This window comes from Myxocyprinus asiaticus, chromosome 21 (genome assembly GCF_019703515.2).
Source record: "Myxocyprinus asiaticus isolate MX2 ecotype Aquarium Trade chromosome 21, UBuf_Myxa_2, whole genome shotgun sequence".
Taxonomy (NCBI): domain Eukaryota; kingdom Metazoa; phylum Chordata; class Actinopteri; order Cypriniformes; family Catostomidae; genus Myxocyprinus; species Myxocyprinus asiaticus.
The window spans coordinates 14,262,335-14,277,237 of NC_059364.1; the positions used below are offsets into that span (position 1 = coordinate 14,262,335).

At 37.9% G+C, this 14,903-nt stretch overlaps 1 protein-coding gene across 3 annotated transcripts in view; it reads left to right on the top strand.

Moving 5' to 3' along the window:
• Positions 1–14,903, top strand: part of LOC127412383 (serine palmitoyltransferase 3-like) — a 68,297-nt gene that overhangs the window by 10,723 nt on the left and 42,671 nt on the right. The gene's annotated exons all lie outside the window — the stretch shown is intronic.

Genomic DNA, 14,903 nt, shown 5'->3' on the forward strand with positions numbered 1-14,903 from the left:
GGCCACCAAGGTTTTAAAACTTTAGTAACAATCATTTATAAAAAATTCTACCAGTAGGAGTGTCTCCATACCTTTGGAATTAAGTATGTGTGTGTTTTCCAGTCACCGAGGACTATTTGAATGTACAAAGAGACAATCGATTTAACATTGCGTAGTCACTGTTGTAAAACGGCAATATCACTGACTCAAGCATGTAACACTTAAATAAGTTGACAACATAATGAGCCTTTTAAGTGTCACATTTATTGTTACTCATAGAGCTGAATGTTTCAAATGGTGATATATTTAGTGTATAACCAGTGGGTGGCAAATAACTTTGTCCTTTTGGACAAAAGTTGTCTTCCTCTAGGGCAGTGTTTCCCGACCTTTTTTCAGTCATGGCATCCTTTTGAGAATTTACAAAATCCTGTAGCACCCTGCCACATTCATATTGTTGTTCTTGGCATATACCTTTAACAAATACTTTTACAGGTAGTTAAAAGGATAGTTCACAGCAAAAAATTATGATCTATCATGATTACTCAACCATTTGTTGTTCTAAGCCCATAGGAATTTCTCTCTTCTGCGGAACACAAAAGGAGATGTTAAGCTGAATGTAAGTCACATTCACTTTTATTCATCTTTTTTTCCATACAATGAAAGTGAATGGTGACTGAGACTAACAGCTTGCCTAACATCTCCTTTTGAGTTTCACGGATGAAAAAATAGGTTTGCAAAGACATGAAGATTAGTAAGTAATGACAAAATTTTTATTTTGGGGTTAGCTATCCCTTTAAAAGTTCTCGAGATGTCACCCCATTCTTTTATTGGAGACATTTAAAAATTTAAAACATAAAGTCAGTTTTTTACATTTTATTTTTGATTATCAGCTAGTGTGAATGGGGCCCAGAAGGTCGCTGTTTACTGGTTCAATACAAGTTATTGATTATGCAGTTTTTTTTTTAACCAGTACCTCAGTTTGTAAAAAAAATAAAAATAAAAAAAAATGGTTTACAGTAATATGCTTACAGTTGAGGGTTTAAAAGCAGAAATTTACACTCACTGAGCAACTTTATTAGGAACATTATGGTCCTAATAAAGTGCCCCATGTGATCTTCTGCTGTGTTAGCCATCTGCCTCAAGGTTCTATGTATTGTGCATTCTGAGATGCTATTCTGCTCACTACAATTGTACAGACTAATTATCTGAGTTACTGTACCTTTCTATCAGCTCGAACCAGTCTGTCCATTCTCCGAGGACCTCTCTCATCAACAAGGTGTTTCCATCCACAGAGCTGCCGCTCACTGGATGTTTTTTTTGTTTTTGGCACCATTCTGAGTAAACTCTAAAGACATGAGAATCCCAGGAGATCAGCAGTTACAGAAATACTCAAAACAGCCCACCTGGCACCAACAATCACACCTCGGTCGAAATGTTTTCCCCATTCTGATGGTTGATGTGAACATTAACTGAAGCTCCTGACCCGTATCTGCGTGATTTTATGCATTGCACTGCTGCCACACGATTGGCTGATTAGATAATCTCATGAATAAGTGGGTGTACAGTAGGTTTGCCACGGTGTACGGTGTTACCGGTTTTACTCGGTACAAGGGACAACACCGGTGTGAAAAGTTATACCGGGAAAAGGAGCAAACATTATGAGTGAAACTTCCAATATCAATACAATAGCCTAACGAACAGGATAGCCTTAAATAAAGAATAGTTGCCTAATGAAGAGTTTGCGACCCATGATAAATGAACCTAAATAACGCACTGAAAGCCAGATGTTCTTTACCAATGTATCAAATTACACAGGCAGCAAAGTAAGCGCACTGACAGAAGATGTTTAATTGCAGGTAGCGAATATAATGTGCATGGTGGGTAACTGTAAGATGTCTTGGATTCGGAATGACACAATAAATGCTGTTAGACACACAGACACGCGCTTAAAGAAACGCAATTTATTATATTTGTAAGAACAGATGACAGAAAAGCTATGTGCATGTCTGACACGCTGTTTGTTCGGAGGCGTGCAGTCTCGTGGAACACGTGGATGTAAAGGGTTCTCACTCTTTCTTTGTTTCAGTTTTCTGAAATTTCTTTGAGAGAATAGTATCATCTATAAGAATGCTGCAAATGACCTCAGACCATCTCAGCTCAGGAGGTGCTCTGAGTTCAGTTAGCTTTATTTCCACAGAGCAGTTCGCTGGGAGCACAACTCTGCAGGGTCACTTTATATATACAGTAGCCTACACATCTGTGATAATAAATCATAAAATAATACAAAAACATGCTCATCTCGAACCATTATTTATATTTCAGTGATTATTATCATCATTATAATTATTATGTTTACATTTATAATTGTTTTTAGATCTTAATTTGTATTAGTAATTTTCCACCTGTTGTCATAGACGGACGGTAAATGGAAAGGTGGTTATATACTGTATGTTGATGTTTTTTGACCACTTCGTTATTTTAATTGCTTTTTTGTTTCGTTTGAAGTGAAATTTTAATTTAGAAATGTCTTTGGTTTAAGTTTTCTGTTTTTTAAATAAATGAATTTAATTTTCAATGCAAAATCACTAAAGCAAGAATATTCACCGATCCCTCAGCTGGGGGGTTGACAATGTAATTAGTTATTGTGATTTATATATATATTATAATAATAATAATAATAATAAATTATTATTATTATTATTATTATTATTTTATTTAATTTATATATATATATATATATATATATATATATATATATATATATATAAAAATATTGTGAACATATTTCTTGCGTATTGCCAGTGGTGGAAAGAGTACTGATTTGTTTTTTTACATCAGTGGCAGTACTTTTACTTAAGAAATAATTCACTTGAGTACAAGTAGAAGTACTGAGAAATATTATGACTCAAGTAAGAGTAAATAAGTAGTTTGCCAAAAAACTTCTCAAGTAATTACGTTACAAGTTACTTTATTAAAATATTATAATATATAGTATATACGCTTACATTTTTAGAACACTGAGACATTTTTGTTCTTGAAAGCAATTGAAGCTTCCTTTCACCAAGGATGCATTAAATTGATCAAAAATACTCCCAAAATCATTAATTGCAAATTATTATTACGATTTGAAATAATTGTTTTAAGTGGTAATTATAATTTTTTTTCTTTATCTGTGACTGCAAACATATACCGTGTCACCTATTTCTTACAAAATAATCCTAAAGTGCTAATTTGGTACTCAAGAAAATGCGGAAATCATGGGGTTTTTCCCCATTTGCTGAGGTATTGAGTTCTTACAAGTTGCTTTACACTTGCAAGTCAAATTTTGGTTTTAAAAATAGGCAAAAAGAAAGACATTTCTCCTGAAATTCAATTTTCTCCTAAAGTCGACTGTTTTAGAGAGATGAAGGCTATTCCGCATTACTGTTTTGAAAAAAGATTCTCTAACCAGGGAAGAGAGGGAAGAGGATGGCCGGATGCACAACAAAAAGGCAAGTAAATCACAGTCTTTAGTTTGTGAAACAGACTCCTCACTTCCTATTTTAGGTTTATTCTCATTCACGTATGTCCAAGTGTTTTGGCTATTAAGTTAATATACTGTATGTAACTTATCAGCTCCTACATGCCAACTGAATAAAATAAGGCAAAAATAAACATTTCACACAGTGTTTAGTGAGAGATATGATTGATTCAAATACTAAAAGTGGTTGTTCTGTATATGTATTATTGTAATACAGTTGTAATAATAAAGTCTTAATTAACATTATGGTTATTTAACATATTGAGATATTATAATTAAGTAAATTGTAGCATTTGGTAACATTATGTTTTGTGATTTCTCATACATTATATAACATCCATCCCTTGGCCTCTAGCAGGTGAGGCTTTTCAGACCGATAAACAGCAGCGCAGGCAAGTACAATACTGCACCGTGAGCAAGAGTGTTACCCGCTAGGACAGTTTATTTTGAACAAGAGGGGCAAACGGTTACAGAATTTAACGTGGGAGTACAATACCAAACTGATGCGGATTGTGCGTGCGATGATGCGAGAAACTGGGCGGTGGGGAAAAAATAATGTTCAGTGAAAAGTCAAAAGAAGATCGCAATGTATGTAATTGTAACTATATCAGATATTATTAATAAAACACGGGAACTCGTTGCTTGGGCATTTTTTGCCTCCATATTTAGAATTTCGGGGATATTTTTGTTAATTTCGGTGGCATTTTTGCCCCGAGTCCCCGTTAATTTCTGACACTATTGGAATTGTATCTTTCTAAGGTATTTAAAAGTTTGTTTTAGACATATAGTAGCAAGTAAACCAGATATCCCCACATATATATCAAACTACATTGTGTTAATGTTTGACAGTTAAAACATTGCCTACCTTAAAAACAAGTGAAGTTTGATCAGTGGTTAAACATGTTCAGACAGTTCCCTCGTACCTGAATGAACGGCTCCTTTCCAGAATAAAATGAAACATGCAGAAAATCACAGTATTTGATTAAACCTGAATCGGTATAGTGACAGGGCAGAGATTCATGGAGAAGCTAGAGATGAGAGGACACCGGTGGCAGTTTTTGCAAGCTGCTGTGCTCATGATGCTGTGCCCTGCAGGCTTCCGTCGTGCAGCGCACAGCGGGTTTTTGTTTAAACAGATTTAGCGCTTATAACTTTCTTCTTCCCAAAAATTCAGAAATATTATGTATTTTTTGTACTTTTAATTGTGGTGAAAAATAACTGAAGCGAAAGTGAAATCAACTCAAGTAAAAGTACTATTATTTATTTATACTTAAAAAAAAAAAAAAAGTAGAAAAATGTGAAAAATGTACTCAAGTACTGTAACGAGAGTAGTTGTAATTCGTTACTTTCCACTTCTGCATATCGCCCAGCCCTAGGAGGGAAAAAAATAATTATTCACACACATTCAAAGTCATTACCCTTCCGAAGCAGCTAAACTGGGTCCTGGGATGAAAGGTAATAAAACACCAACATTAAAACCCCAACAACCCACAATAAGTGATGTATTTGCCCAGACAACAAAATACCCGACCGGTAGCACATGATGGAGAAAATGCAGAGATGAAGTAGGTTCAAAAGATGTTACAAACAGCTCGTTCCATGCCACAACATAAAAGAGAGGTCACACCAACTAAATTAATAAATGCAAGTGGTTTCATTTTTAACAACTATAAATACAAATAATAACAAACAGAAGTCTAAGGTTCAACAAAAATAAAATGTTAACAAAATATCTTCTGGAACTACATGGTTAAGGAGTACATGAATAAAGGGACCAAAATAAAATAAAATGTGGCATCTCAATAGAGAACCCCTCCTGAGAGAGCCTTCTGCATAGAGAGCCACCCCCTTCACAAATGAAACTAAATCACTTATATACCCCACTCCTCTAATTACACGATGTAACACAATTTTTGTTCCTGGGTAGTAAGTGTTATTTCCTAATTGCTTGTGCCTCAGAAGTATAGAAAATGGCCAATATCCCCCACAAACTTTGCCTTTGTGACCAGGACAGTGATATTTTGAAATGTATCTATTTCCAATGAGAAAACGGGTGAATTTGTGTCTTTTCGTTCATATAAAGTCAGAAAAAAACAACATATGAATCCAAAATCCTTCTTTATCTGTGGTCCGACAAAGACACGTTCTTTGACCTTTGCCTCAGACAGCTTAGGGAAGAAGTCTTGAAGGTACTTGAAGGCTGCCAACTCCTTATCTAGAGTTCTGACAAATTGTTTCATAAGGCCCAATTTGATGTGCAGTGGTGGCATCAGCACCTTCCGGGGGTCCACCAGTGGCTCCCACTTGACGTTGTTCCTCCCCACAGAGAACTCGGTCCGCTGTGTCCAGTCCCGCCTGTGGTAGTGCGCCTTGGTGTCCCTGCTGTCCCAAAGGCAAAGATAGTAGGGAAACTTGGTAAAACCGCCTTGGAGACCCATCAGGAATGCCACCATTTTGAAGTCTCCTATGACCTCCCAGCCGTACTCCTCATAATTCAAGGTGTCCAGCAAGGTCTTGATGCTGCTGTAATCCTCTTTGAGGTGCACCGAGTGAGCCAGGGGAAGAGACGGGTACTTGTTACAATTATGGACCAGCACGGCTTTGAATATTACTTTAGTATAAATACGTGTTAATTTGGATTCATATGTTGTTTTTTTCTGACTTTATGTGAAAGAAAAGACACAAATTCACCTACAGGTGCATCTCAATAAATTAGAATGTCCTGGAAAAGTTCGTTTATTTCAGTAATTCAACTCAAATTGTGAAACTCGTGTATTAAATAAATTCAATGCACACAGACTGAAGTAGTTTAAGTCTTTGGTTCTTTTAATTGTGATGATTTTGGCTCACATTTAACAAAAACCCACCAATTCACTATCTCAAAAAATTAGAATACATCATAAGAAATAAAAAAAACATTTTTAGTGAATTGTTGGCCTTCTGGAAAGTATGTTAATTTACTGTATATGTACTCAATACTTGGTAGGGGCTCCTTTTGCTTTAATTACTGCCTCAATTCAGTGTGGCATGGAGGTGATCAGTTTGTGGCACTGCTGAGGTGGTATGGAAGCCCAGGTTTCTTTGACAGTGGCCTTCAGCTCATCTGCATTTTTTGGTCTCTTGTTTCTCATTTTCCTCTTGACAATACCCCATAGATTCTCTATGGGGTTCAGGTCTGGTGAGTTTGCTGGCCAGTCAAGCACACCAACACCATGGTCATTTAACCAACTTTTGGTGCTTTTGGCAGTGTGGGCAGGTGCCAAATCCTGCTGGAAAATGAAATCAGCATCTTTAAAAAGCTGGTCAGCAGAAGGAAGCATGAAGCGCTCCAAAATGTCTTGGTAAACGGGTGCAGTGACTTTGGTTTTCAAAAAACACAATGGACCAACACCAGCAGATGACATTGCACCTCAAATCATCACAGACTGTGGAAACTTAACACTGGACTTCAAGCAACTTGGGCTATGAGCTTCTCCACCCTTCCTCCAGACTCTAGGACCTTGGTTTCCAAATGAAATACAAAACTTGCTCTCATCTGAAAAGAGGACTTTGGAACACTGGGCAACAGTCCAGTTCTTCTTCTCCTTAGCCCAGGTAAGACGCCTCTGACGTTGTCTGTGGTTCAGGAGTGGCTTAACAAGAGGAATACGACAACTGTAGCCAAATTCCTTGACACGTCTGTGTGTGGTGGCTCTTGATGCCTTGACCCCAGCCTCAGTCCATTCCTTGTGAAGTTCACCCAAATTCTTGAATCGATTTTGCTTGACAATCGTAAGGCTGCGGTTCTCTTGGTTGGTTGTGCATCTTTTTCTTCCACACTTTTTCCTTCCACTCAACTTTCTGTTAACATGCTTGGATACAGCACTCTGTGAACAGCCAGCTTCTTTGGCAATGAATGTTTGTGGCTTACCCTCCTTGTGAAGGGTGTCAATGATTGTCTTCTGGACAACTGTCAGATCAGCAGTCTTCCCCATGATTGTGTAGCCTAGTGAACCAAACTGAGAGACCATTTTGAAGGCTCAGGAAACCTTTGCAGGTGTTTTGAGTTGATTAGCTGATTGGCATGTCACCATATTCTAATTTTGTGAGATAGTGAATTGGTGGGTTTTTGTTAAATGTGAGCCAAAATCATCACAATTAAAAGAACCAAAGACTTAAACTACTTCAGTCTGTGTGCATTGAATTTATTTAATACACGAGTTTCACAATTTGAGTTGAATTACTGAAATAAATGAACTTTTCCACGACATTCTAATTTATTGAGATGCACCTGTATTTTCTCATTGGAAATAGATACATTTCAAAATATCACTGTCCTGGTCACAAAAGCAATGTTTGTGGGGAATAACAGCCATTTTCTATACTTTTGAGGCATAAGCAATTAGGAAATAACACTTATTACCCAGGAACAAAAAAATAAAAAATAAAGAAGAATTTGTTACACAGTGTTATCACTTAAAACTTGGGCAAATCAAAATCTCTCTTTTTCCATTTCATTTGAATTTTTAGTTAAAATAAAAAAAATTAATTTCAAAGTTTGAAATCAAGCTGCCTTGTGTTATTGTGTAGGTTTTGCTTAACGAAAATTACCCCATAGTACCACTTAGCGTCCAACCAGTGGTAATACTGGTGTTAGTCGATTTGAACGTGAACACCACGCCGGTGTGAAATGTATGATATCGTGGCAAGTCTAGTGTACAGGTTTTCCTAATAAACTGCTATGTGAGTGTAAAGTTTGTATTGTTGTTACAGAGGTTTTTTTTTTTTTTTTTTTTTTTTGAGCTGTAAAGTTATCTTAATCATTCTTTTAGCTGGGGGAGTACTGTTCTGTGTGGATGAAATTCTGGCTTAATGCGTTATATTCATGTGGTTGCCTTTATCATGCAAAAATTACCAGTTTACTACTTTACATGATCATTACAGGAGTTAGTGTGATAAAATCGCAGACAAGGTTAGTAAGTGATTTTATCACACTGATCTCATGTTAACATGTATAAAGTCTTGTGGCAATGCTTTTGAAATGTATGGAACTTTCTGTATTTTAATGCTTATTCCAGTGCAGTGCCTTTCTTCATAAACTTCCATTATTTGTATTACTGAAAACATGATTTTCTTTTTTGTACAAACTGAGAGACAAGCCGAAATCATTTGCTGGCATGATGGCATGCTACAGAAGCTGTTGATAGAGCTTAAACTGTATGGAACATTCTTTTAACTTGTCTTTAAAGTTTTTAAAGCTGGAACAAAACTTTTACCATCCATTTAAGTTCTTGACAGACTATAAAAAAATGTCATCAGTCCATAAGATTTACTCTAGAACAGATATTTTTTTTTTTTTTTTTATATCTAAGTCCCTCATTTAATCTGTTGTTGATTGCGCAATTGGAAACATTTTAGTCTCCGATCACGCCCTGGTGTGTTTAGAGGTGTTACCACATACAGAGAAAAATAAATCATATAGTTGCTGCTTTAATGTATCCCTTTTGCAAAATCCTAAATTCCAACAAATGCTAAAGGCTGAAATCAATGTCTATATGGAGACCAACTGGTCCTCAGTATCCTCTGTGGGCGTGGCTTGGAAGGCACTTAAGGCAATTCTTAGGGGCTGGATCATAGAGTATGCCTCATTCACCAAAAAATCCAAAGCACAAGAACTCGTGGAATTGGAAGGGAATATTAAAAGTGCAGAGGCAGAGCTGAAGCACCGAATGTCATCTAATGGCCTCAGTGAATTTACCCAATTGAAATACAGATATAATACTATTTTTCACGGAAGGTGGAGTTTTGGCTATTACGGGCAAGATAGTCATACTTTTAGTTGAGGGACAAGGCAGGGAAATGTCTGGCTAGATATATGAAACAGAGAGAGTCTATTTCTACCATTTCCTCAGTGAAATCTGCTGTTGGTGAAATATTTACCTCAGCTATTGATATTAATAATGCTTTTAAAGTATTCTATCTTGATCTATATAGTTCCACGTCTTCATCTACTGATGAAGATATTAGAAACTTTGTGGAACCATTAGAACTTTCTAAACTGACGACTGAGCAAAAAAATTCTCTTGATTCTGAGATAACCTTGGAGGAGCTTGGCGAGGTAATTAAGACCTTGCCTACAGGTAAGACTCCGGGGCCAGATGGCTTTACCACTGAATTTTTTAGATCTTATGCTATAGAACTGGCTCCACATTTGCTAGAAGTTTATACGGAATCATTAAAGAATGGAAACTTCCGCCAACCATGACACAAGCCCGGATCAGTCTGATTCTTAAAAAGGACAAAGATCCAAGCAAGTGTAAGAGTTACCATCCAATTTCCCTGATCCAGCTAGATGTTAAAATATTGTCAAAAATGTTGGCTAACCGATTAAGTAAAGTTATGACATCTCTTATACATATAGATGAAGTAGGGTTTATTCGAGGCTGTTACTCTTCTGATAACATTAGGCGTTTCATCAATATCATGTGGTCAGAGGCGAATGATCATACTCCGGTCGCTGCCATCTCATTTGATGCCAAAAAGGCGTTTGATATGGTAGAATGGGATTATCTTTTTAAGATTTTGGTAATGTACAGGTTCGGGAATACTTTTATTGGATGGATCAAGTTATTTTATAGACACCCAGTAGCGGTGGTACAAACAAATGGATTAATTTCAGATTATTTTACTCTTGATAGGGGCACCTGGCAGGGTTACCCTCTTTCCCCATTATTAAGAATGCCACCGGGCCACTGGAAGGGGCCCGGCTGGAAGGCCGTTACTGGACAGTATGCTGTCAAAGCCAAAGCTTCGGATTTAGACCAATTGACTTTGTATCCTGTGAACTTGGAAAAGGAATTAATAATTCTGTGGAGGCAAGGCATAGATCATTATATAAGAAAGGAGGATGATTTTCCAGGGGTGACGGTGGGAGGTGTGGCGCATAAGCTTTTGCTTTATGCAGATTATATTTTATTATTTGTCTCTGACCCTACTAGATCTAAGCCTTGTCTCCACAGAATTATTAATTCCTTTTCTAAATTCTCAGGATACAGAGTGAATTGGTCTAAATCCAAAGCTTTGGCCCTGACAGTGTACTGCCTGGTAATGGCTTTTCAGCAGGGCACCTTCCAGTGGCCCAAAAAGTGCATTAAGTATTTGGGTATTTTATTACCAGCAAATTTGTGTGATTTAGTTAGTTAATTTTGACCCTTTAATAAAAAGGTTTTCGAGCGATGTGGGCAGGTGGGCTTCATTACATTTATCTATGACTGGGAAGGTTAATGTTATTAAAATGAATTGTATTACAAAATTCAAAAACCTGCTACAATCTCTCCCTGTAGATGTCCCCCTCTGTTATTTCAAGCAATTTGATAGCATAGCGAAGTCCTTCATTTGGAATGATAAATGTCCCAGATTACATTTCAGTAAGTTGCATAGGCCGATTGACAAATGTGGGCTAGGCCTACCCAAGATTTTGTTTTATTATTATGCATTTGATCTCAGACATTTGGCTCATTGGACGCTTCCACCTGAGAGAGCCCCTCCCTGGTTTTGTATTGAACAGGAAGTTATTTCCCCTATTTCGCCATTACAAAGCCTTTCTATCAAACTAACCGGAGAAGTTAAGTTACACCCCGTTTTCTTGTATTTGCACATGGTATGGACAAAAGTGTCCAGAGTGTTTAATTCGGACATTTATTTAAATGTAGCCTCGAGCATATGGCTGAACCCAAAGTTATGTATTAATAAGTCCCCTTTCTGCTGGACAGAGTGGATTGTGAGGGAGGTTAATACGCTCGGAGACCTATATGAGAGTGGAGTGTTGAGAACCTTTGAAAATATGGTTTAACATTTTGAGATCCCCAGGTCTCAATTCTTTGGGTATTTACAGCTGCGCCACCTGCTTTGTACTATTTTTGGGAGTAGCATACACCCCCCTAAACAGATACTCTGGGAGTGGTGATTACTGCTTTTGGAAAAGGTCATGAGGCATCAGTGTATTACTCCCTGCTAATTCAGAGTCTGGGGGACAGAACTTCATCTTCTCTCAAGAGATTATGGGAGAAAGATTTAAACTTGGTATTGGAGGAGGGAGTGTGGGCTAGGATTAAAAAAAACATCAAGTCTACATCTAGAGATGCAAGGGTCCACTTATGTAATTTAAGATTTTACATCGATTCTATTGGACCCCCTCTAGATTGTATAGGTTTGGTCTTAAAGACACACCCACCTGCTGGCGATGCCAATCAGAAGATGGGGACACAACCCATGTTTTTTGATGGTGTGTTAAGGTCCAAGAATTTCGGTTGAGTGTTCAAGAGTTTTATGTGTGACGTATTGGGCACTCAAATTTCATATTGCCCCAGACGCTGTATTTTAGGCGATAGGGTGGTCATTAATATAGGGGATAAGTACATAAACAATTGGGTCCTAGCCAGTGTTATGATCGGCAGACAGGTCATCCTTAGGGAACGGAAGTTGGCTGGAGTGCCCTCATTTCAGGAGTGGTACACGGAGATGGGCAGGGTATCAGCATTTGAGGAGATGGCATGTAGAAGGCTAGGCAACCTGGATTTGTACATCAGGAAATAGGGCAGCTATTTAGCCTTTTTAGAAGGCTCTTGGGGAGGGGCAGTGGAGAGAGATTAGTGGTTTTGGATATGTGTGTTGCAACTTTTTTGTTTTTGAAAGTATGCTTTTTATGTTCTTTGTTTTTATGTTTCTAAGTGTTTTTTGCTGTTTTATTGTCTATTTGTAAATGTGTCTTTGTCAGTTGGCTTTTGACCACTGGATTGCTTGTGTCGGGTGGGGTTAATGTTCGGGGGGAAAGTTGTGATTTCATGTGGTTTGATTCTGCATTTTCTGTTGTGTCTATTTGATTTCTGCATAGAAGCAATAAAAATTGTTAATAACAAAAAAAACTACAAAAGCTGAAGGAGGTGTGTGGGAAATTCGAACCTAATTTTCTCCAAAACCATGGAATGCTTAATCTGACCAGGATTGTGACTGTGGTCAAATGAGTTATTAAAGTGCAATGCCGTAGAACTGTGGTTTCGGCCATCTGCTCTGCCAATGATGTGGTGTGGAAGGCTGATTTTTCTTTTCCCTCATGGTGCTTAGCTTACCCAAAGAGCTGCTGTGAGGTGGTTTCTATTGAAACAGAAGGGTTTATCTGATCACCAATGATTGTTCAGGTGCTGAAAGTTTTTATTTTAATAGTTACATTTTTTTTTCTTTTTTTTTTTCTTTTTCTGATTAACAATATTTATTTATTCACATAAATGTACCTCATAGAACAAAACATATATACATAGAATCAAACTTAACCCCAGCTATTACCCCTCCCCCTCCCAGTCCCACCCTAACCCCAGCAACATAACAGTGGTCTTAAATGACATAGACACACATGCACACACAAAAAAAAATACATAAAAAAAAATAAACAAATAAAATAAAAAAACACAACAACAATTATCACACATCCACAAATGACAAATACCCGCCCCATTTCTCCACGAACACTTTATACCTCCCCGTTCCTCTGAATGTTCTCTGAGGCCATTAGATGACAAACAGCGCTTCAGCTCTGCCTCTGCACTTTTAATATTTCCTTCCAACTCCACGAGTTCTCGTGCTTTGGATTTTTTGGTGAATGAGGCATACTCTATGATCCGACCCCTAGAACGGCCTTAAGTGCCTCCCAAGCCACGCCCACAGAGGATAATGAGGACCAGTTGGTCTCCATAAAAGCATTGATTTCAGTCTTTAACATTTGTTGGAAATCAGGATTTTGCAAAAGGGATACATTAAAGCACCAACTATATGATTTATTTTTCTCTATATGTGGCAACACCTCTAAACTCACCAGGGCATGATCTGAGACTAAGATGTTTCCAATTGAGCAATCAACAACATATGAAATGAGGTACTTAGATAATGTAACTTCCTCAAAGGCCGCCACCCTTCCCATCTCCGAGCACCACTCCTGAAAAGAGGGTGCTCCAGCCAACCTCCAGCCCCTCAAAATGATCTGCCTGGTGATCATGACACTGGTTAAGACCCAATTCTTTATGTGTCTACTTACAATGTCAATGACCGCCCCATCACCCAAGATACAGAGTCTGGGGCAGATTAATACCTGAATACCTAACACCTCGCATACTAGACTCTGCACCATTAACCAAAACTTTGAATTTCAACACACCCCCAAAAGACATGGGTTAAATATAAATACTCTGATTGGCATCTCCAGCAGGTGGGTGTGTCTTTAAGACCAAGCATATACAATTTAGAGGGGGTCCAATAGAACCGATGTAAAATCTTGAATTGTAGAAGGTGCACCCTTGCATCTCTAGATGCAGTTTTTATGTTTTTTAAAAATGCTAGCCTATTCTCCCTCCTCCAATTCCAGGTCTAAATCCCTCTCGCATAATCTTTTGAGAGTGGTTGAGACTCCGTCCCCCAGAGTCTGAATTAATAAAGAGTAATACACTGATGCCTCATGGCCTTTTCCAAAAGCAGAAATCACCTCTCCCAGAGTATCTGCCACTCTAGGGGGGTGTATGCTATTCCCAAAAATAGTACAGAGCAAGTGTCGTAGCTGAAGATAACTAAAAAACTGAGATCTGGGGATCCCAAAATATTGAACTAAATTTTCAAAGGATCTCATCACACCACTCTCATAAAGATCACAGAGTGTATTAACCCCCCTCGCAATCCACTCAGACCAACAAAAAAGGGGACTTATTAATGCGTAGTTTGGGGTTTAGCCATAGGCTCGAGGCAACATTTAGATAAATATCTGAATTAAACACTCTGGACACTTTTGTCCATACTGAGTGCAAATGTGAAATAACGGGGTGTGATTTAACTTCTCTGGTTAATTTGATGGAAAGGCTTTGCAATGGCAAAATAGGGGCAAGAAGTTCTTGTTCAATGCAAAACCAGGGAGGGGCTCTTTCAGTTGGAAGCGACAACGAGCCAAATGTCTGAGACCGAATGCATAATAATAAAACAGAATCTTGGGTAGGCCTAGCCCACCTTTGTCCATCGGCCTATGTAACTTATTGAAATTTAACCTGGCACGCTTACCATTCCAAATGAAGGACTTCGCTATGCTATCAAATTGCCTGAAATAAGAGAGGGGGACATCTATAGGGAGAGATTGTAACAGGTAGTTGAATTTTGGAATACAATTCATTTTAATTACATTAACCTTCCCAATCATCGATAAGTGTAATGAAGCCCACCTGTCCACATCATTCGAAAACATTTTTATTAAGGGATCAAAATTAACTGACTAAATCAGACAAATTTGCTGGGAATAAAATTCCCAAATACTTAATGCCCTGTTTGGGCCACTGGAAGGCGCCCGGCTGGAAGGCTGTTACTGGACAGTACGCTGTCAAAGCCAAAGATTCGG